This window comes from Pezoporus flaviventris, unplaced genomic scaffold, assembly GCF_033815535.1.
Source record: "Pezoporus flaviventris isolate CSIRO_AGI_PZ_B2104156 unplaced genomic scaffold, CSIRO_AGI_Pfla_v1 ptg000002l, whole genome shotgun sequence".
Classification (NCBI taxonomy): Eukaryota; Metazoa; Chordata; class Aves; order Psittaciformes; family Psittacidae; genus Pezoporus; species Pezoporus flaviventris.
The window spans coordinates 45,933,708-45,959,407 of record NW_026892550.1 but is presented as its reverse complement, the minus strand read 5'-3'; the positions used below and the strand labels follow the sequence as shown (position 1 = coordinate 45,959,407).

The 25,700-nt window shown below is 35.9% G+C and overlaps 1 protein-coding gene across 3 annotated transcripts in view; it reads right to left on the bottom strand.

Moving 5' to 3' along the window:
• CCSER1 (coiled-coil serine rich protein 1) overlaps window positions 1-25,700 on the bottom strand; it is a 727,634-nt gene that overhangs the window by 113,420 nt on the left and 588,514 nt on the right. The gene's annotated exons all lie outside the window — the stretch shown is intronic.

Below are 25,700 nucleotides of genomic sequence, written 5' to 3'. Positions count from 1 at the left end.
AGTCACATTTCAAGACTTTTGTCAGGTTTTTCTATGGTTAACTTTTACGAAGTGAAGCCACAGCAGCTGTCATTAACTCTAAGTTTTGCTTTATATTTGCCTAAAAAAACTAAATGATAAAAAATTGTGATTTACTCAAAACTGGAGAGGAGTTTAAAACACAAAGTCTAGTAGAAATGTCTCCAAATGACAAAGGATGAAAGGATATGCCTAGACTAATTTTCCACTCAGATATATGTACAGAGATATGATAAAGTTGGAAAACTCCTGTATTAACTTTCTCCAAATTTGAGAAGTTTGCAAACAGTTTTTAAGGTTTTGTCTTGTAGCCAGAATTGCCTAAGTTGCATCCCGAAAGCTTCAAAGTTCTGTCACCATCTGCCATGACCTGAAATATAGCCAGGTATGACATTGTCTAATTTCAGGTGTTCATGGCATGCCTTCATTGAAAACTGGGTCATTAGGGTGCCTTTCAACTTTGCTGAACTAAATTTCAGGTGAGCTTTGTGTACTTCTACGTTTCTTTGGGAATGATTTGTTCAGCTCTGTTGCGAAACCTCACTGGTTAATTGGATGCTCTCCCTCCTCCAACAGCAACCCTCAGCCAGCCAGATCTGCCATTTTACGTTAGTTTCCCCCCAAGTAAGAAACACAAATAGATTTAATGGACTCCAGAACTTGCCTGAATGATTCCCAGATGGGAGTAGGACAGTAAGATGGCAGGAAAATGGCAAGGCGTGCCTAGGCTCTCTTAAGATGAGATGGTTAAGGAGCAGCATTTTTTGATTCAAGGAATTTTGACAGCATAAAGTCACATTTGAAAAGAAGAAAACATTTTCAAACTTAATTACTGGGCAAAGAGAAAGGATTTGCTTCACTTTGAAGACAGAATTGGAAATGCAAATCATAGGAAGAAACTGCAGAAAAAATGATTTTCAAAATTATTTTTCCCCTATATTATGTTAAACAAAAAAAGAGTTACAGAAATAGTAAGTAGCACAACTCTTGCTAATATGTTCTCTAACAAATAACCAGGGAATACTCAGCAGCTCAAAATGCCTGTCTTGCTTATAGGTTAGTTTGAAAAGAGTACTTTCCTGATGCTCTAGCATTTGTAACAAAATACCTTTTAATTTAGATGGTACTTTGGTAAACAAGTAAGAGGCTGACATGCCGTGACGGCTGATCACGTATTATATGGTATTCAAAATATTCTTCCCAGCCTATCAATCCAAGCATAATGGTATGTTTTAAAAACATGCACACTCGGACAATTCCTCTGGTAACAACAGTATCCCAAATGTTTATGCAGCTGTTTAACAAAGATGTTTTTTTCTGACACGAATGGCTGGTTAGACATGAGTATAGAGAGACAATTTCTCTGCAATACAACTATCCTTGGTGATTTATCAAGTAAAAAAAAAAAAAGTAGCTTAAATATGGGTTTGAATGTTAAGAAAATTTTTAGTTCAGCAAAAAGGGCACATGCTATCATACCATAACACACTCTGCAAAACATTTCATTTTGCTAAAAGATAAATTTCAAAAGATTTTATAAAAACAACTTTTAAATCTTACTTTAATAATAATGAGAATATGTTAAAATAAAAATATTATAATAATGGTATTTTTAGGCTATCAGACCATTTGTTTTCTGTTTTATCTGTTTTCCTAGCTTGATCGGATCGTTTTTTGTACAGCAATAGTTAAAGAATCAAGGTTACAGGAAATGCTTTCTATTGCCTTTAAATTACATTCTATACATTTACTTTATTCCTATGAGAATTCATAGTGCTTTATAAGATAGGACTGAAAATTAACTGTGAGTTCCTTGAGTTCTAAAACAAGATGAAATAAATCTATCACCTGGAGTACCGTGCTCAGCTCTGAGGCCCCCAGAATAAGAAGGATGTGGAAATGCTGGAGCAAAGCCAAGGGAGGGCCAAAAAGATGATCAGAGGGCTGGAGCACCTTTCCTATGAAGACAGGGTGAGAGAGCTTGTTCAGCCTGGAAAAGAGAAGGCTTCAGGGAGACCTTATAACAGCCTTCCAGGAACTAAAGGGGACCTACAGGAAATCTGGAGAGGGACTTTTCACAAGGGCATGTAGTGACAGGACAAGGGGGTATCGCTTTAAACTGCCAGAGAAGAGATTCAGATAATGGGAAGAAATTCTTCTTCCTGGAAACCTGGTATAGTGGGAAGTGTCCCTGCCCATTGCAGGGGTGTTGCAACTAGATGAACTTTAAGGTCTCTTCCAACCCAACCCATTCTATTTGCTTTTTGTTAAGTAAAAAGCAATTCATATATATATTTAGTACAAGTAGACTTTGTTTACAGTATATTTCATATTACAGAAAATATTCTGACATTTGGATAATTTAGACCTCCATATTAGTAAATTTACTTCAGCAATGTAACACTAAAAAGCTGTATTAGAAGTCTAAAATATAATAAACAATGTAGTCTACTTAGTCCTACAGAGAAATGCATCTTTTTCATTTTAAAGTTATTATTTTTAAATAACTTTATAAAGCTAAAAGATAAACATTTATTTTTACAGTCTGTAGAGGAGCTCCTGGCTATCTTTGCTGGTATTAGTTTTTATCTGTAAATGTTTCAAACCTTGTAATGAGAATTTGAATCTAAATCTAAATACCTTGAGATAACTGATAAACTCCTATAGAAGTAAATAAGCTCTGAATCCAACAGTAATTTTCACTGTTTTTTTCTTGTTGGTTGTTTTTCTGGGGGGTTTTGTTTGGGGAGGGTTTTGGTTGGGAGGGATTGTGTGTGGGTTTGGTTTTTTGTTTTTTTGTTTGTTTGTTTTGTTGTTTTGTTTTCAAAAACTGACAGAAACACTTAAAATGTTTAAAGCCATTTCTCCTCTTCTTCTTTGGTCTCAAATAGGAAAACTCTTTTCCCTCTGACTTAAGGGGAAAATAAACATCATCAGAAAGAAACGCATCCAGGATCAGGTATTTTCATGTTTGTGACTGCATTCTAGCCTCAACAAAGCTATCCAAATAAAGGTAAAGGCTTGACACTGCAATTTCACTGTGAAAACATTGTTCAGGTTGCTTTATTTAGCATCAGCAAAGATAAAATTTGAATACACCATTTTCTGTATTAGGGAAAAAGTTTCAACGCCTACAACCTATCAAAATGTAATATGCAAGGAATCCAGAACTGCAGCAATAGGTCTATAATCTCTGATAGTAATACATCTCATGCAGTTTTAAAGGCGTCAAGAAGACACAAAACCTCATTAAAAAAAAGTATGTTCAGTGAAATTTTCATATCATATATGATCGATAAAATACGCAGACAGTTTTAACTTTTGAAGTATTTGGAATAACTAATACAGCACTGCCTTTCCCAAATAAGGACAATGCAATTCTCCAGCAGGATCTAACCATGAAACTCCTTTCACTAGGAATAACCTATCTTAATGGAGTAAGGAGAGGAGGAATCAGGCAACACTATGACTATTCGGTAAGGACATGTGACACACCAGAAACAGGTTTTCTGTTTTGACCCCTTCCCCCCGCCTCCAAATCCAAACAACAACAAAACAACCCTCAACAGATAAATAGTCCAGTAAGCTGGAGTCTAAAATTAAGAAAGATGGACATATTATGAACATATTATGCAGAAGAAGAGGGAAAATATCAAATGTAGGAGCAAACAGTGCTTGCCTAATGATCCTCAAGGACCTCAGGGATGAAATTGCTAGATTACTACTTGCAGGATGTAATGTGATGCTCAAAACAACCTTAGCATCTAAGGATTGAAGGATGATAAATGTTATTTAAATGGTAAAAAGATGCAACAGATTTGGGGACCCACAGATGTTGATGTCTGTACTATGGAAGTGATTAGAAGTAGGAAAGTCTAGAATTGGTGTTGTCGTGGTTTAAACTCAGTCAGGTAACTCGTTCACTCACTCCCCCCCTTCTTGCCCTCCCCATAGTCCCAGAGGGACAGAGAGGAGAATAGAAAAGAATGCAACTCCCACAGGTTGAGATAAGAACAGTTTAGTAACTAAGGTATAACACAAATCACTACTGCTACCACCAATAATAACAATGATAAAGGAAATAACAAGGGAAGAGAATACAACACCTCATTACCAGCCGACCGATAACTTGCCTCCCCAGCCTGACCAAGCACTGACCCATACCTCCTCCAACCCTGCAGTCTCCCAGCCCTTTCGGCTAAATCCCAGTTACCTCCTGGGCATGACGTGCTGTGGTACGGAATACCTCTTTGGTCAGTTTGGGTCAGGTGTCCTGTCTCTGCTTCCTCCCAGCTTCCCCTCCTCCCTGGCAGAGCATGAGGCTCACAAAGTCCTTGGCCAAACCAAAACATCATTGTTATCAGCTCTGTTCCCAAGACGAAAGTCAAAACACTGCACTGCACCAGCTACCAAGAAGGAGAAACATGACTGCTACTGCTGAACCCAGGACAGGTGTACATCAGAATAAATGTTTTCTGCTTGAGAGGAGTCAGCCAGCTGACAGTTTGCGATGGTACTTCATTATTGAGATTACAGAGGGCAAAGGCTGACTGTTAAGAACTCCAGGACATTAAAAGGCTGAGTATGGGGACAAAGTGGCAAAGTAAAATCATCTCTGGATTATGATCTGTAGCTCTATGGAACATTCTATGGAACGTTCAGTGTTCAGCAGTGCTCGACAAAAGATACACTGGAAATTTTAAGAAACTGAGAAAATCCAAAAATGGCTAAAAGGGCTTTCAAAATACAGAAAAGTTTACTTTGTGAGGAAAAAACAAGTAACGAGGTGTCCTGGGTTCAGCAGTAGCAGTCATTTTTCTCCTTCTTAGTAGCTGGTGCAGTGCTGTGCTGTGCTGTGGGTTTGACTTTCAGCCTGGGAACAGCGCTGATAACACCAATGTTTTTAGTTGTTGCTCAGTAATGTTTACTCTGACCAAAGACGTTCTGAGTCTCATGCTTTGCCAGGGAGGAGGGGAAGCTGGGAGGAAGCAGAGACAGGACACCTGACCCAAGCTAGCCAAAGAGGTATTCCATACCACAGCACGTCATGCCCAGTATATAAACTGGGGGCAGTTACCCGGAAGGGTTAAAACACTGCTTGGGTCAGGCTGGGTATTGGTCATCAGGTGATGAGGTGTTGTATTCTCTTCCCTTGTTATTTCCCTTATCATTATTATTATTGGTGGCAGCAGTAGTGGTTTGCGTTATACCTTAGTTACTGGGCTGCTCTTATCCCAGCCCGTGGGAGTTACATTCTTTGCATTCTCCTCCCCTTCCCTCAGGGAGCGGGGGGGAGGAAGGGGGGAGGAAGTGAGTGAGCAGCTGCATGGTTCTGAGTTGCCAACTGGACTTAAACCACAACAAAAGGGCACTTCATCCTAGAAAAGATATTATGATGGGACATGTTAAAAATTTCTAAGGGTGAATTATCCACTTAAGATAATCAAATGAACAAACAAATTCAACGGCTCTTCATGCAGCACATTGCAAGTCACAAATACGGCCTGCACAATCAGTTGGAGGCCTTGAAGCCGCTCAGGCAAATAGCTGGTAGGCAAGGAACTGAGGAAAGCTGATCTTGTAACATGTTTAACCCAGCTCAATGACAACATAAGCCAGATCAAAGCAGTCTGAAGGCTACAAGCAAGTAGGAGAAAATGTGACATGAGGGTTGAAAATTCGTGGATGATGTGATGAAACTTCTGTCTGAAGGGCTATTTTTGCACAGCCATTAGGTGCCTGTAAAGAATAGTGGATAAGGAAAAATGAGAAAAGAAAAAGGAAAAAGATGGAAAAAGGGGAAGTCACTATCACAGGGACTTAACTACTGGAGATATCAAAGGGCAAGCTGACATACATACGCTCTCATTTAGAAAAACTCACTGCAGAAAGCAGTCCAGAATTGGAGAAATTATGTCCTCAGCTCCCTGTAACAATCAGGTTTATTTGTATTCGGGGTGGGGTTAAGCTGACAAATGCTCACTGCTATATCAATCCATGACTTCAAATAACATACAGCTCTCACACCAACACTGTAAACAGGATTCTTGATACGTCTAATTTTCTGTATGTGTATTTTAGCCAAAGAATTAAAAACTCTTACGTAGTCTGAGTGAACTTTTCCTTAGGTTCTATACTTCAGGATAATTAGTTTCCACTGTAATATAATTGGGTTCTGCTGTTGGGTGCACATGTGAAAATACTCTGCCCTCTCTCTATAAATTACTAAGAATACATACACAAAAGATGTAGTTAATTCTAATGCAACTAGTTGCCCCTATGAAAAAATTCAAAGTTTCTCTTGTACTTTCTCTTGTACTTAGAAGAGCTGGATTTAAACAAAGAGGAAAAAGTGTCAAACAATTACTATTCAAAAAAAAAAAAGAGATTAATTTCTCATTAAACAATTAATTCATGAAGTTGTGACTAATGAATAAACAACTCAATTTTCCAAGATGAAACTAATTCATCACTTTACTATGCCCAGTATTCAAGGCTATTAATATCTGATTGTGATTTGAGCTTGGTTTTCTTGTCTAGGATTAAAAGAGGAACAGAATTGTGCCAAGTACTAAAGATGTGAAGGCACATTATTCCTAGCAAAGAAAAAGTGATAGAGGAAGAAAGATCTGTGAATTGGTTCATATATTAACCATATGGAATTCTGCCAATGTCAGTAAGCAATGTTCAGTACAAAAAATGGATGAGACCATGAGTCTGATTTGAGACATCACACTACAAGGCTGTGCCACATACTTTAATTTCTGCTGTTCTGTGGAATGCTAACAACTCTGGAAGTAACCTTGACCACAAAATATTTCTGCCTTGGTCATTTATCTGTCTCAAAGTTGATGATAAAAACAAATGAATGAACAAACAAAAAAAACAACCAAACAAAAAACCCCAACCAAAACCTTCTTTTGCTTTCATTGGCCTCATAATTAAGGTGACAAGTAAAGCAGGATGGAGGATTAGCTGAATAAGAGGATGGACAATCTATCTAAAGCATCATTAACTTCTGTAGGCTGTTTCTGGTACTCCATTGCTATAACACATCTTTGCATTTCAGCAGGAGGTCAAGAAGCATAATCCAACCCAACAAACATCATAGTAAATGTGGTAGTGCACACCAGTAAGCTCGGTTTCAAAATATTTGGGGTATAGCTTTTCCTCATAAAACAAACACTGTCTTCCAAGCGTACAGTAGACAAAAAGCAGCAGTTGTTCATGTACACCCTATAGCCTCACTTTTTTAAAATGTGATACTGTCTAGAGTCCTTCTGTTTTAATACAAACCACTAGTAAACACTGAAATAATTACTTCTAGGACCTAAGAAAATATCTGAAGAGGACCACTGTGCTCCAGTCCACTGCGCTGGATGGATAAGCTTTCACTTTCCTCTCTAAGACATAGAAAATTAGCATATACAAAAAATTTCTGAGTAAAGGCGCTCCTTCACTATACCATGACCTACTGAACATTTGAAAAATCTGCTCAAAATGGTTATGCCTTATAATACTGCAAAGAAACCAATAGGAATGAAAGAAACAATCAGGTGGACCATGGGGGGACTTAAATACTAGAGAGTTCATACAACTAGTGCATCAATGAAATAAAATCAGATTTCAGCACATCAAACTGCTGTGAATATCTTCACAGTAAGAGCAACGACCCACCAAGGCAATGGGCAAGTAGCCTTTTGGTGTGCCTCTGAAAGCTGCCCTAAACACACTGCAGTGGAGGTTTTCATTTTAAAATCATGCACTGATCTTTTTGTTGCTCTCTTCACCAAAGCTACTTGATACATACTGATGTCTCTCCTATTTAAAACATTGCAAGTATGAATTGTATAAACAAAATATTATGTATAAGGAGCTTTTTGTTAGCTGTCAAATACTCCCCAAACCCAGCACATAGAAGGAATTGCAGTATAATGACATTAATAAAGATCACTTAAAAGTTCAACTTTTTGCAATTTATACTGTAAGCATTTTCCTACTACAGCCAGGAACTAACTTGCGTAACACACCTCTAAGAGAGGTGCAATGTGCTGATAGTGAATGCACATGCTCGCTTGTGCCTCGGCACATGCCTGCATGGCGCTCCATCTGAGCAAGCAGAAGAAGAAAATGTTATTCTGGAAACTTGATATGGTGGGTGCAGTTTAGGGAGCCTAGTATTACTTGCACAAAAGCAGGAATGCAGAAAAAAAAAAAAAGATGTTGTAAAATTACAGGGATCAACGTAACAAAAAGTTATTAAATCCCTCACAGAAAGCAGTGAACACATGAAGAAATCAGAGATACCTATACAGAATGCTTTTCCAGTTTTGAAATTTTTCAGATTATATACCAGAATATATTATATCTCAGTAATCCTCTTTTAAGGTTATGATATAAAAAAGGTTATATTTATGGGCTTTTTTTACCCTGATATGGAAAGATTATTTATGGTTCAAGCCCAAAATTCATTACAGTAACTTCTTCTATGCAATTGGATAAGGTTTATAGTAATTACCATAATTAATTATTATTTTTAATATTTTATAAAAAATTTATTACAGCCATCCTGAAAATAATTTTTTTTTTTTTTAACAGATCAAAGAGATGCCATCACTGAAAATTATTGGTTTGCAAATATAATCATTATCATATTACTTCCTGGATTTATGATGAAGCCATTATATGGTTTTGAAATCAAATCAGTACATAAAGAAAGTTCTGAACTTCCAGGGAAGAAGCCATGTTGTTAGTATTTTGCAAGCTCTGCAAGGCTTTAGAGCACTTGTACACCAACCAGCAACCACAGCCAGACTCTGAAGTATTTGCTACATTTGGTACTTACACTTCAGCAAATGTGATTTTGTATGTGAAACTTGTCTGCAATAGTTTGTGCTACTGTTTCATGGCTTGAATAGTCAGTTTGAAAAATTGAAATATATACTGTAGATTAGAGAATATTCATATTCAGAATTTGATTAGAGTGCTGGCAGAGTCATTTTTATTAATGAAAAGATACTGTCCGTATGTTGAGGTTTGGTGCTTCCAACCCCATGATCTCATTTTAAACAAATAATAAATTAATGGATTTATTAATGTATGCTTCCATGGAAAGTATCAAGACCAAGAATCATTAAACTCTTCCCAGGGACTAATTAATCACACAACAAATAAATAAGAGAAGGCAAAATCTTTCAACTACTTGGAACAAAACCACTGTATTCAGATGTAGTTTTTTAGTCTTGAAAATACCAGGGGATTCTAGACACATTTCTGCAGACAAAGCAAGACTGAGTTAATGTGGTCAGTGCTTACTTAGGCTCTTGATGCCCTTAGTATTTAAGGAGTATGAAGTAAAAAAAAAATGGCCTTGTTCCTAATTTTCCCAGAGAAAGTAGTGAGAGCAGCAGAACCACCATGAAACTTTCTTTGTCAGGATATCCAAGCACAGGCTCCACTTCCATCTCTGAGAGCACTGTGTGTTGTGGGGACCAGACACTAGCTCACACGCCTCTTCTGGCATCAGATAGTCAGTCGGCTTAACTTCCCAGCCTTTCATCTGTCATGACTGTGTCTCAGAACTGACTTCAGCAAAGAAAAACTTGTGTTTTCTTGTGCTCACTCTGAGAAACCTGGTTCTACTGCTTTCCAATTAATATGAAAATTCAACAGGATTCTAATTATTATAAAAATATTGCAGCATTGTCTTAATTTTGTTTGGTAAGATACAACACTGTAATTTAAAAGACAGAGGAGGTTTTTTTTTGTTTCTTTCTCATTGTTCATTATGATACAGCATCTCATAACCAAATGTTTTATTTCTTTTATGGTGAACTATTTTTAATCCCTTAACACTACCACCACCTATAGTAAATTTGTTAAAATGCAAAGAAAAGCTTCATCCAGAAGGCTACAACATTCTGAAAGTTAGATAATACAAAAGTATCATCACTTTATAATTGTAGAGGGCTGAACTTTCGCTCCTTCATTAGTGAGACAGAGTCCTCCATGAACATGAAGATAGCTTCCTTACAGTGAAACAGCTCACCCCTGGGCTCTGACTATGCCATTTAGCCCTACTTTCTTCTTTCATGCCCTTGTTATTCCACAGGCAATGTCTGACACTGTGTGTATTATTATGGTGCCTATTACCATGACTTAACATAATTGAACAAGTTGGTGAGCTGTTTTATTTCTAGACATGGGAAACTGTTCAGACACTGGTTTCCACAGAACCTTATCCCTCCCACTCCATGTGTGATTTGCTTTATTCACCACATGCAATCAAATTACAAGGTTATATAAATAGTCTGGAAACAACTTTCTCCTAAAAATCTAGTCTGTGAGAGCAAATTTTCTTAATGTGGTTAGGAAAATCATGGAACAAGGGAAACAAATATTAGAGATGCTTTTAAAAACACACATGGTGTCTACATATGAAGCTGCAAAACTGCATCCTACAGCACAGCAGGAGCAGGGCACACAAAATACAGCTATTCATTTACCTATCATTGTTACCGATGGACTAATTGGATTCATACATAGGGGTAAGGTCTATCCTAAACTCTGCAGGTTTAACAACTTGTTGGAGATGCTTAATCCTTCATAGGAATTGCTCTGTGAAAGCAGAGAAGTACAAATCATGTTACCATGATCAGTCTAGAACATAACATCATCTTCCAATTAAAAAGCACTTTGCTGCATTCACTGCCTGAGAAATCAGCACTGATAAAAGCTACTACAAAACAGGAATAAAAGTACCTGTACTTAACCTCTGGCTTTACAAACTAACATTTGGAAGTGAAAAACATGTTAAACTTCAGATGGCATTTACAGTTTTGCCACCCTACATCACCAATTTTAAAAGTGAAAATTATGTAGCTTTATGTAAATAAACATACTATTAATATCAAGTACTTCTGGTCCTGGAAGTGCTGCTACATTGATCTGTCTAAAGCACACCTATAGGGAAACCGAATAGCATTTTTGTCATAACCACCTGAATAACACAGAGGAATTTACCGTCATACACTGTTAGTAACTGGACACCCTGGATGCCACATCTTATCCTACCCTAGTGCCTGTACCAGAAGTAATTAAAAAGTTACGGCTAGCACGAGATGATTAATCTTCAAACAAATCTTCCCAGACCATTCTGTAATTCAAGCAGTTCACTTTTGTGACTAAGATCACCATCAAAAGCATCTTCTGTGAGAATTAATATGCCTCAAGAATAGTTAGACCATGAGCGTCGCCTGTGTGTAAAGCAGTATGTACATAATTAGTTGAACTTTTTCCTCAATTATTGGAGTAAATAGTTCCAAATATGCCTCTTTCCCTTTCTTATAGAACTACAACAATACATATTAATACACAATTATTATGTGTATATCCTTCCTTCATAGTGAACAAAGCATCATTATTTTCTTGTCCCTTTTTGCCTTAGACTCTAAACACCGTATTGCACCAGTTTGCTAATAACTTGTGAGGCAGAGGAGATGTATCAGTTACCATTCCACTCACATAAACTGATGTCTGTCTAAATAAACTCATAACAGTTGGCTTTGGTTTGAAATTTACTGTGTTTGTGAAACCCTTTACAGGCTTAGAACACTTTAGTTGAATATGGTACCACCTATGACATAGTACCTTGATTCAAACAGGGAATAAATGCCACTCTCCCTTTCCCTTCAAAACTAATATTAAATAAAGGTATAATTCTAATGCTCAAGTTGGTATTTAGAAGGGCAAGCTCCCCTGAGAGATTATCTTTCTGCTTTCCAGCATTAAAGTCAATAGTGCCAGCGATCTGTATTGCTTTCCACAGATGCAGTACATAGCAGTTTATCACCTAAGTTCACTCCAGGATCAAATGACTGGCATTGACGCTGAAGCCTTTGAGCACTTAAGCAATATCACTGAATATCACTGAATGACTGTATTATATCAGAACCCACAATTTTCTTGGATTAAAGTTCATATATCACATGTAATGACGTTCCTCAGACATTGAGATTTTTGAAAATATAAACCAGTTATTTCTTAGAAGGCAGTATTAAAAAAAAACAATAAAGTATGCTACTTCAAACATAGTTTTTTCTTATAGCCTATATTCTTCTTGTGTTTATAGGTCTTACGAGAAAGACTGCAAACAACTTCCTTTTAAATAGGCAGAATATTCTAGGATCACCTCCTGAGAGACACTACCTCCCTTGTGCTTCATTCAAATGAATGATGCTATGAGGGGTTTGGTTAGTTATATAATTAAATGAATTTAAAACATTACGGATGCAGCACTGCAAAATCACCTAGATATTTTACAGTTTGTTACAAGACTTGAATTCATGCCTTGAGGAGTTTCTGGTTTAAAACACAAATAAATAAAACAAAAATATAACACAAACCTGAAGCAAACAGAAGAAAATACATGAATGGCCAAAATAATACTGAGTTTGTGAGGCCTGTTATGTTTGAATAAATGCATATCTATTAAATTTTTGGGGTTTTGCAGGCAGTAAGGGAAAACCAGTGCACACCTAAAACTGAGAATACTGGTATTTAAAGAACCTGAAAGAGGAATATACATGGAAGTTAGGAAGTGGATGCAGCAGATTCATGACTTTTTTCAGTCTGCCTTACACTCTGACATACCAAAATGACTTAGAGGAGGAAGCAAAATGCTTTGTAGTAGCTCTTTGGTAGAAAAATAGTAAAACTAAGATGATTTCCAGCGTGCAACTGTTAGAATTAACCAGATGACATGCAGTGAGTCAGCAAATAGTTCATGCTGGCCTCAGTGAGCCAGAATAGATCCACGTACAGGAGATAACGTCCATTCAGAAAAGTGTAAACAGTTGCAGCTGAGCATAATTAGTTACTTAAGCTTTTGATATTTGCCTGGTGTCCTAGTCTCAGAATACAGCCCTCACAGCAATGCCCAGTTCCTTACTAATAACAGCAGCAACAAAGGTACTGAAAGAGTTAAACAGGTAAACTTTATAAATGAATGAATATTTCTAAAATTTATTAAAGGTTCAAATCCAGTCCAATATTTAGTAAGTGCAAAGTTGATACTCTATTTGTGGTGTAATAAAAGAATCCACTAGTTCCTCTATATATTACCATTCTGCATTCTTTAATACTGTATACAATGGAAAGCTTGTTTTGGAGTAAGTCACAGCAAGAATGAAAACTTTCATGAGAATACAAAGTACTCTGGCTTGAAAGTTAGTATGTTTACCAAGAAAATTCTAAAAACACTGAGTCCTCAAGTGAATTATTTAAACTTTAATGACTACCAGAAATATTTTTTTCACCAGAGACTTACGTCCACTTTATACAAATGGTTTATTTGCAATGCTTAATGTAAGATTTCATCTTATACAATGTGACATGACAGCTGCTTACACACACACTATATGTGGGCTAAGTATTATCTCAGACAGATCTGCACCAAGGGTATGAAAGATGATCTTTCCTTTTCTTTCTCCCTCTCATCCTGTTAAATGACCACAGGTTAATGCATGCTTAATGGCATCCAGTTATATCAAATGATTTATAAGGGAATGGGAAAATACCAAAACTATTTCTCATGTTGATAGACTTCCAAGAGAAGTCATACAAACATAACAATATAGTTTGAAGTCCTTAAGCCTCATCTATAACTATATTTATTTTATTTAAAATTGTTATTGTTCATACTTCATATTAATTATTTACAATTGTACTTTCTTAGATCTTGGTGCAGCTCCATCTAAATCAGGACACGAATACTTTTACCTCTCCTTCAACTCAGTCATTCAGTGATCAGGGTAGAGAATGGTCCTCACCCCACTGCTGCCATTATATAAACTATTAACAGCAATCCTATAAATAATAACTAAATTAAAATCAGAAGTTTATTCCAACTTGCAAAGAGATGACAATACCTGACCACACTACCTATTATGAACCACAGCTGGTCTTCAGCAAGTAGGTGACTTCAAACTTATGAAATGTATATTTGTAAATGTCAGATATTATAAAATTACTCCCACAGATGCAAACAATCAAGGAAATATTATAACTGATAAAAAAAAAAATAAAATAAGCCCCTTGTAAAGCTAAAATGATTAATGCCAATGTGTCAAATGCTAAAATTGCTGATATCAGTGGACCAGCATTTCAGTGTCCAGGAAAAGCAACAAAACTAAGCACTTAAATTTTCTCACGGAGAAAAGTATAGTTTATAGTTCTATTCACTTAAATTTACAATGGAGATACAAAAGTAAAAGAAAAATGAAATTCTCTAAGGCTACCTGATTTAAAAAAAAAAAGAAAAAGAAAAAAAAAAAGAAAAAAAGGAAAATTTAAGTGAAGCCTGAAAAAGGCTGTTACTGTTAGCCTGAAGCACAAAGAAGCATTTAATACTTTTGACATAAGGATCTCGAGGTGAAACTAGCATGCAAAATTTTATAATGTGAATCACCCTGAAGCCTTTTCAAAAATATGTGTTGGAAATAGTATTGTAATGAATCTGTCTGATTTTACAGATTTACATATATACCACTGATTTCAGCTGGGAATGTAAAACCACATGATGTATTTCATTATTTTCTTCTGAGGCCTGATTCTGCTTACCTACAAGGACTTGCACTGTTTTCTGAGCCATAGCTGGTGATCAAGAAGGAAAGAAGCCTGTGATAATGTGAAATAACCCAGTATTTGCCCAAACTTGAGGAGAGTCTCTTTCTAAAATTGGCCCAAAAATATCTTAAGTGGAAGACTGCACTGTACAATTAGAGACACATTTCTTGGTATGATGATAAAAAGGTTTGCCACCATTCACATGAAAAGAAATAGTTTCCTAAGGATTTTTTCTGTGGAGAATAAGAGGTGATCCCAAAGCTGTCTTTATGCTTGCAAGTTCTCCATTGTCATATGTAACCATGTGTTTGCATGTATAAGCTTTAGATAAACATCTTAAGCTACTTTGGCGGGACTCAAATTTACATACCTCTTTGGTAAATGCAGTGAGGCAGCTGGCTGACTGTAATATGAAGTTAAACAATGAAATCTTTTTTTCTGGAGGAAAATGTTCAGATGTGCTGCTTTATAACCTCACCAGCTGCTTCCATGGGGCAGAAGATTTGACCTTGCAAGACAAGCCAGCTGTAGAGCCAAAAGCACACCATGCAAATCTTGACTGATGGGAATTAAAAGTGGCGTTTTGCCTCTTATCTTCCCGTTCACCTTAACTGAAAGGGCATAGTTTAAAGTATGTTCAGTTTAAATCAAGATGAAGCATAAAATAATGCTAAACAGCCTTAATCTGTTAGTTTGTCCAGTGACCTGCAAGAAGGATAACATTATGGCAACATGGTTTCACCTCTCATTTTGGTATTCAAAATGTAAAATGGCAATTCATTTCTTGTAAAGACTAGAAGGCTACTGGTCAAGACTTATTAGCTTGTTTTTGGCAACAAGTGATGCAGCATTGGTACTGGTTACTCTTTTCTAACTCCATCCTCTGAAAAATTACCATTGAAACCATAGAGGTTCTCATGGTAATGGCAGCAAGAGTAAATGGATATTCACTTCCCTTGTGGTTTTTCTAATTGTTTTAATTAAGAAATCTTTCCAATGCTTACTAAAACAATCTGGCCTGCACACTAAAATTATTTGACCTAGGAGAATAATTCAGATAACAAGAATGTCGAAAGTTTTTTCTTCCACAAAATGTACTTACACATCTTCACTTTTTTGAACTGTATATTCCAATGTTAAATTCCATCAATCTGATTTATTTTCACTACTGATTCTGAATAACATATAATGTGCTATATCTTCAAATACATTAATGTCAAGTTGCACCAGAAAGGGAATAAAAACAGTAATTATGTGTCATTTTGAAAGCACTTGGTAAGGCCAGAAGGGTGACAGAGGAGAAGTAAATGGTCAAAATATCCAGAGAATATTTTGCATTCTGATTTTTTTCTTTCCTTCCTTTTCATCTTAGGAAGTCACTGGCCCAATATTCATTTTCTGCTCAGACTGAAGTAAGTACTTAAAAATAAATAAATAAGTAAAATCACCTTCAACTAAGGTTTAAGGCATATTTTTTTTTCAGATTTCTCTATTTCAAGTGAAGATATTATCACAAAATACATGTTTTACTCCAAACAACATTATTTGAGGGCTTGCATAAACGTGCATTGTGAATCTAAATGAAAAGTTCCGGTACCACATTAAGAAATACCATAAGCAGTAGTCAGCCACTGAAATTTAAGTGCTATGATAATAGTTCTTGCATATATTCAGAAAGCCTTATTAGAGTAATATTACTCATTGCACTGTTTCTAAATGCAGTATATATGTTCGTTGATATTTATTTTGTAATGAGCTACACATTCATGTTTTAATTCAACAATTAATTTTATTGCAATATGTGTTCTGATACAGCAGAAACACATTTTAGAGATCTTGAACACTGCTGGAAAGGTACCTGGACAATAGTCAGTAGGTGACCAACAGATACTAATTCTAGCATTGACACTTGACTATCCCAGTAACACAAGTACAACCCCGTTAGCTCTATAAACTTAATTTAAGCCATTTCAAATTATTGGTATGGGGGGCAAAGAACCCAAAATCACCTCAACTGATTTCTATATATACTTTAATTTTTTTTTTTGGGGGGGCATATTCTGCATAGTCAGACCTAACAATCCATAGACTGATTCCCAACCATTGTTTTTTTTTTTTTTTTATTTTAATACCAAAACACAGAGAAAATGTTCTTAACAAGTATTTTTCATTCTTTGTTACATAACCCTGGTGAGTTCACATAGAAGTCAAGAAAAGACTGCAATCACATGATGGCATGGCAGTAAGTTACTTTTAAATGTAATTATTAAGTATACTTTGGCTTAGGGATGTTGAAGTAAACATATTTTCTTCAATAATAGCTTTAAAATGGCTCCAGATAGCCATCAGTGCCCTTTCAGAAAGGCTTAGTTGTTCACTTAAAGTCTAGCCAGAGAAATAAAAGGGTGACTGAAAAGAAAGCAGTATCTGAACTGAAATTATTTACTACTTCATCTTCAGATATACAAAAAGTATCACTTAAACTATTTGTTTTGTTTAAAATTTTCCTAATTTTACTCTGCTCAGAGATGCTGTACCTCTCTCAAGCAAGATTAACCTGAATGGATGAAACAGATGAGCTCAATTTCAAAATCAAGCTAAATGCTGCAAGACAGTGCAATTTCATGTGAACTCGATATCACAAGTGCAGAGTTGTAGGGAAGACTACATGTGGCATGTTGTTATTGAGATACTACAAACAAAAGGAAGCTTGTAACTTCAAAGTTTTATTAGAAAGTTGGTATTAGAAAGATGATGTCACTTCAGAAAAAAGAACCCTTTGTAACTTCAATATTAAATTGGTCGGTAGATTTCTACATTAAAACAATTCAGTTATTTGGTAAATAATGCTCTTTAACAAGAACAAGAAATAGAATCCAGCACGTTCCCTTAATTGGCAATAAAGGTAAAGGAGTATTTTATAATGCAAAGAGTTTTTTTCACCCATATATATAATTGGAAAAAAAGCCTGAAATCCATTAATGACACCAGAAAGTAAACCTAGATATTTAGGAATTAATATGTAAAGCTCATTCTTACCTAAGCCAGTCATTTTGGAAAATAAAAAAAAAAAATGGGCAAAAGTGGACTATATACATGGATTGGTTTTCCCCAAAGTGGCTATCTAATTTTTATTAATTTATACCTTTTATTCACAATTGTGCACTCTCAAACAACTGCTTATTTACTAGTTCATAACTGAGGCTGAGTTGCTGCCTAAAACCCAAGTCAACAACTTCACTTTTTTTTTTTGTTTTGTTTTGGTTTTTTTTTTAAGGAAAACAGCTTTGTACATTAGCATCATCGGCACACTTTGTCCACAGCTTGTTTCTCACTAGGAGATGTCTGTGAAGAAGCAATGCAGGATCACATTGTTTAATAAAGTGTTCTAAAACATATACACTATATATGAAAATATAACTATATGGATGCAGGATGCCGTGGAGAAACCCCCTGCACCCCCCCCCCCCCAAAAAAAAAAACAAACAGAAAACAACTAAAAACTAAAAAAAAGAAGCCAAACCTGCCTTTTGCATGTCTTGACATTTTGATCCATGTTCCAGGGGATCAAAAGGCCATTTCATACCACACACTTGGCAAAATCTACTTGTACTACAGCTGTAATGACACCGAGGAAATCAGTTAAGTGCAGCAGAGTCCCTCTGGTGCCATTGATTCTTCTCCAACAAGCATTAATAAAAACAGAATAGGGAAAACACACTGTGCCTTGGGTGGGACTCCACATCATCAGCAATCATAAAGATTTATATAAATCATGTAATATTTGGTTCATATTATTTCGGCTAAGAATAAGGCTTGATGTGTCACTGGGTCATGACTTCTTTTGTGTCTTCCCAAATGAAATCTTTCAGATTTACTTTGTAGCAAAATGTTTGTCTACCAAAATTTGGATGTACTAGAAAGTTTTGTAGAATCTCTCAGCATTTCATATCAAACGAACACAGGAAACTGTAACATTTTTCTTTTGCAAATGAAACTAGAACTAGACCTCATACCTGCTAAGAGCCACATTTGAATGGTGAGGGTGAGCATATGCAAATCCCTTACTGGGATCAGAAAGTTAATTGCTACATGCTCGAATTATTTGCTTTCAGCTGCTTTAAATACGTCATCCATCAAAGATAAATTGCAGTATTTAAATTGCTTTCTGTCTGTTGTTTTTCAAGGTAAGAAAAAAACCAAATCAGTCTTCAAAGTTAGTTACAAAGTAAGTGATATGAAGAATTACTCCAGATTTGCCTTTCATTGATTTTCAGCCTAATTCAGAAGTAGGGCAACTGCTTAAACAGTATACTTGAAAAACTACAGCAATATAACACCTCATCCTGTAATTATTTAGTTAAGTATTTTTTAGGAGTCTTTCTTCCATGGCTTTGTAATTCCATTAGGAAACAATATGCTTCCTGCTGTGGTTCTGTTTGTACTTTATAGCTCAACATAAATATGAACGCAGAATCTGTATTGAGGCTTCCTATGCTTACGGCAATGAATCATATATTTGGCCCACAGAAGTACTCAGATTCAGTAGTTTTCCTTCTCAGATGAATTAATACTCCAGGGTATTTTTCACACTATTGTTTTATTCCATTTGATTTATTGCACACCTTGCATTTAAATTTATTTAGCATTGAAGTCAAACTGAACTGTAAAATATCAAGATGTGATTCTCATTTTAAGTCTGCAGCTATACATGATAGTTCCTTTAAAAATATTTGATATAATTTTACTACCATAAACATAATATTTAATATCATAATAAAATTGTGTTCACATTCAAACAAGAATACAGACTTCACAAAGATGAGTAAACAACTATTTTTTTCAAATCTTGAGACTTCTGCTCATAGTCGATTTTAACATCCAACTGAACATCTTGTATTGTTAAAGCTCTCAATAAAGGAACATCTCTATTGCTCCTAACAGATAATTTGGATGTGCAACTCACTGGTAAGTTTGACAGTTGGATATGAGATCATTCAAAGTTTTTATAATTATTAATAAATTAATAAAAACCCTTCACTGTCACAGGAAGTCCTCCTAAATGCTCTGATCTTCCTGCTGTGTGGCTAGTGCTGAGGCAAGAAAAAACAAAATCCCTCATGGGATGGAAACACCCCTGCCCTTGCCCCAGGAACACACATTTAGTCATACATGGGAACAGCCTCACTTTGTTCTCATCACACTCATGAATTAAGAATGTACAACTTCCTGCCTGGCTGAAAGACATATTAGCCAAGAAAAAGATCTTCTATGTAGAAGTTGAGAGGGGAGACCCACAGCCCTCCAGGTGAGCATCCCACCTCCCAGGTATATGTGTCCTGCTCCCATAGGATGCTTGAGAGCTAAGAGCCACCAGTACAAAAAAAAGTAAACCTATGACTGCTATTGCTAGCACCTAGTCATTACATCTGTATCGCTAATTCATGCCACATGAGGATGTTGACAATTTAAAATTAAAATCTGCAACACCTTCCTATTGACTCAGTGTGGGTGATCTGAGAAAAAGAAGAAAGGATGTACTGCTCTTTTTTAATACACTCTTAAATATTATGCTAAAGTGCAGACATATCATTCCCAATCTATTGTAGCAGTTGCTTTATTTTGTTTTAATTAACTCAGCTTATTTTTTGAATATAAGTGACTATTAATTGTTTTGTGAGGTCAAAGATGCATCACAAAAAAGAATGATTTGTGTACTTAAAAATGGAAAAATACCAGAATACTATTTCCATTGTAATCCAAAGAATAAATGACCAAAGGGTTTCATTAGACACACTAGATAAAAACATTTTAAATATAGTTTCCAACTTATGAACAGCGACTGTTGCTAAAAGACAAACTACAGGTGCTTACCGTTAGGTGACAGCAGCTTAGCTGTACCATCTTTTGTGCAGTAAAATTAAACTTCATTCTCTGAAATTTCCACAGGCAAGAAATGTGGACAGATCAACAGAAATCTTCAGCTGAGCTTTCTCCTCCTGAGGCCAGTATATGCTCACATCATTACTCAAGAAAGGGTTGACATAGTCAGTGATGTTAAATAACCACTTCATCATAGTTTTACTTATGGCCATAAACTGGTAAGCAAAAATATTATCCAGTGTGCAGGCACCACCATACATGCCAGTCAAGAGCTACGAGTGTGAAGAAACAGATCCTGTCCATGGAGTCACCCCAAGTTCAGAGTTCATCTGGCAACAATTTTCCTACTCAAGACTGGTCCCGTCTGCTAGCAGAAAAGTGAAAATCCCCACCTGATTGGCCTCAACCTGCGTTTTCTTCATAGGAAGACTCCTTTACTTTTCCTAATGAAGACTGAGTATGTATTATGTTGTTTATAATTCAGATAGGAGTGAGTAGGAGGAGCTGATGCTAGCAGATACGCTGCACATGGCCAAGACAGCCAACACCAAAATGAATTCAAACTTTAAAAGCTTTCTGTAAGCTCCAGTGAAAATAAAACAAAAAAAATTAAAAAAAAAATCACAACATGCTGAAGATCTCTGTTGTCAAGGTTTTATCTATAAAAGGAGTAGCTCAAAGAGTGGAATATCAGACACCAAACTGTAAGCTAGCAAGGCTTACAAAACACTAGCTAGTGACAAGTACAGACCAAGCTGATCCTCAGCATTGTCTCTTTTCACAACCTCCAAAGATTTTGATTTCATTTTTTAAAAGATACTATGAATAAATTAAATAGAATAATAAAGCCTTTCAGATGATGAACTATTGTTGATGTTATAGAGATACAACACAGTCATATAGAACAGTCTGCATTGAAAGGACAACCCAGAAGCAGGTAGGGACACATGCTGACACTGAAACACTGCAGATTGCTCTGTACATAAACCCACAACTACTGCAAGCTGACCTAGCCTTAGCTTTCCTGGAAGCAATAACGGAAGACATGAATTCACACTTCTGGAGTGTGTCTGTATTTAGCTAGTAAACTACATGTCTCTGTACTCCTGTCTATGCTTGTCTTTTTAACACTTCTTTTTAAGGGGATGATGGCATTTTTCTTGTTTGGAATCATGCTTCAGTTAACTTAAGTGCCTGATTCCTTAATTTCAGTGTCTAAACCTACACAGAAAAACTAAATATAAGCAACTCAGTGGTAATAATGATAATCTGATGACTAAAATATTAAATGCTCGCATAAGCCAAAATTACGCATGTACTCATTATATTAACAAATAATGGTCTCCGTTAACACTTCTTATAGTTTTTTAACTATAAATTATTTATAGCTTTTATAAACATGGAATACTGCATCTTGGAGAAGAAGAGGACTCAATTACCTATACAATACAAGCCACAGAGCATTTCTGCCTTGTGGTTCTCCAGTCAAAATAGGGTCATTCCCAGAGTTAAGTAAAAAGAGCTGGCAAGAGACTTTGATAGAGGGATGACAGCAACAAAAGGACCCCACAAGGGAAACAGACCAGTTCTTTCCACTAGAGAATTACCTACAGAGGTAGGAGATTAGGGAGTTTCTTCAGCTATGCTGTTAGCACAGAAGGTAAGATTTTTCACTGCCAAACCTGTAATTTTAAGATAAGTACTAAATCCCAGTATGTTGTTATTATATATGGTAGAGTTTATTTTTATTACATTAATTTTTGCATCTTTTTTTCTTTGGAATTATAGTCTTTGAAAAATCCAAAGTTCAGATATGCAGGCAAATGTCAACAAATATAAGTATTTTAAAAATAAATTTCTGGAAGCACCAAACTTTATATAATACGTTGTTTTAATAACAAAACTAAGGCAATTATTAGCCTTTTAAAGAGACAGCATGTAAAAAGCATTGTTGCTTTATAGAAAAGCTTAACAAGATTTTGTAGTGAGTACTGGTTTTATTGTATTTTCTTATAACAAATGCTTGAAATAGCTTCCAGAAAACATGCAGCAGATATTTTTTCCCAACAATAGATGACTAACAAAGCACATAAAAACCTCCCATTCTCCTCCTGTGTGTTTGAGCTTCTGCAGTATGACCAAATGACAATAATGAACTGACTTTTCTATAAAAGTAAAGCAGTAGATTCTTTCCAAATGTTAGAAATGAATGGATTAAAAGAAGGGAAAGCATATTAGAACTATAACTGAAAGAAGAATAAACTTGAATAAATTGACTTGATATACTCATATAAAGAATTATATACATTGCTGCTTAAAATTGCATGATACCAAATGTTCATTTTTAAGAAACCATACCACATTAATTGCATTGATAGGTCCTATGGGTGAACTTGATAAATACCCATGAATAATTCAAGTATTAGCAGTATTTTGCTTTGTCACACTAAAACAAAGTAATTCTAATTAGTGGTCTATGAAGCATATAGAAATCCATGGGATCTATGGGAAAATGACATAATTAACAAAAGGGAAAGAAGAGGGAACAACAGAGTGGATTATTTGTCTAGCTTCTCTCTAGAAAAGTATAGACTGTGTTATGTCTGAGAGGGAGAGAACAGTAATGGGTATTTTGCAAGCACGTTTGTATGGCATAGAGAAATGGTGAATATTTTTATTCCAGCTTTTAGCTCTTTTCTTTTATTCCAGCTTTTACCTCTTTTCATTTCAGTAAAATGTCTATCAGCCTTCTTTTTCCACCGCTGATAAAATGCGCAAGTGAGTGCAATACTTTCACATGCCTAATCTTAGAAAGGAAATCTGGAAAAGAAATCATGCCTTCTGTACTAGGAGTTGATTAAAGGCAGTATCTTTTAATCTATTTAATGGATTTAAACACAATAAAGAAAACTGTTAATAGTTTAATAGCTATATCAGAAGAGCCACAAATGGCATTGTTCATTATTCAGCCTATACACATAGAATCATAGACTCATAGAATTGTTAGGGTTGGAAAGGACCTTAAGATCATCTAGTTCCAACCCCCCTGCCGTGGCCAGGGACACCTTACGCTAAATCATATCACCCAAGCCCTCTTCCAACCTGGTCTTGAACACTGCCAGGGATGGAGCATTCACAACCTCCCTGGGCAACCTATTCCAGCGCCTCACCACCCTAACAGGAAAGAATTTCCTTCTTATATCCAACCTAAACTTCCCCTGTTTAAGTTTAAACCCATTACCCCTTGTCCTGTCACTACAGTCTCTAATGAAGAGTCCCTCTCCAGCATCCCTATAGGCCCCCTTCAGATACTGGAAGGCTGCTATGAGGTCTCCACGCAGCCTTCTCTTCTCCAGGGTGAACAGCCCCAACTTTCTCAGCCTGTCTTCATACGGGAGGTGCTCCAGTGCCCTGATCATCCTCGTGGCCCTCCTCTGGACTTGTTCCAACAGTTCCATGTCCTTTTTATGTTGAGGACACCAGAACTGCACACAGTACTGCAGGTGAGGTCTCACAAGAGCGGAGTAGCGGGGCAGGATCACCTCCTTCGACCTGCTGGTCATGCTCTTTTTGATGCAGCCTCTCTGGTTATGCCAAACCAAAACATGTTCATTTATCTCTCTAGTCCAGTATGCTAGTTTTGCATACTGCAAAAACCAGCAGTGTGCCAATAAATGTAGTTTCACAGAATTTCTCCACTATGTTTAACATACTCTAATATGAATAGCTTGAAAACTTTTTAATATTGACTTGTCAATTAAGCCATTCAATAATTTAAATAACCTTCTTCTGCGGTCCCAAATTTCATTAATCTTCTGAAGACAGGACTACTGACCAAAACAATGAATACAATAGGTTTTAATTTGACTGCATGTGAGAGAAAAGCACTACCTGTTACGATGATGAATCAAAAAGCAAATACAGTCTCCATAGTTTTAAGTGCTGAATGTTAATGAATGTAACTAAAATACAAGTGTGTAGGCTTTAAGTCCTCATCATAAAATGATGTTACAATTCCTCATGTCATGGAATAACAATTTTTCATGGCTGCACATACTCTAAATCAGAAGAACATGGGTAAACATTTTCTTTAGTTCAAATTCTGCCTGAGACTACTTCACTTAAGCCTTTGCAGCACCAGCGAGAAGACCTGTACCTGAAGCCTTGAAGTCTCTGAAACTCAAAGGTCCTGAGAAAGGGTCTTTTAGCTGAAGGTTTTATACTCTCTCAGCAGATGATGTTCATTGTTCATGTTCATTCTAATGCATCACTTCTCTAGTGCAGTTTCTTTCACTGGAAGCTTTATCTTGAATTATGAGATGCTCTACTTTCCTACTGTACTCATTGAAGAGCTAAAGCGTCAATTTTCTGCAAATCATTTTTCTTCCTTTTCCTGATGCCTCTCTTATATAAAGATCTTATAACGATGAGATCAACAGGATATTTGCAATAATTGAACACAGCAAAATTTAACAATAGGCAATTTGAAAGTATGCATTGCTATTACTATAGCACAGTAGATGGTCACCTGGAGAAAAAGAAGGGCTTTTTGTGCGGAAAAGTCCAGGAACAGCAGCAATATTACAGTGGTCAAAAGGGGAAGTACTGAATCAGGGGGATTACTCCACTGACAAAGCAGAAGCTATCATATACCTATACTGACAATTTGTTACAATTCCGAGAGAGTTATAAAAAAAAAAAAAAAAAATCACTGTTAGATTTTAGATAATTCACAGGAAATAGGATTACTTTGATAGGTAATTTATTCAGAATAAATGAATCACTGAGTTTACTCCTGATGGAGATCTACCAGAGATTCAATTTCATTATTCAAAATCAGAGTTAGGTATGTAAGGAACTTTTCAGTTTGATGCATAAATGAAAAAGATCAGATCAACCAGAAATATTTTGTTATTCTTAAAATTAAATATCACTTTAACTGAAGAATTATTTACTGTGTTAATCTTTTTGTTAGGTTAAAAACCAAACAACAATGTATTGTTTTTCCTTGAAAAGTTACTCTGAAAAGTCAATCTCATTTGAAAAATTTGAAACCGACCAAGGGATTAATACAGAAATTACTTTAAAACACTTTTATAATAATGAATTATATTTTACAGACATTTTGAAGACAGAACTTCCAAAACCCATACAACTACAGCTACTTGAGGTAC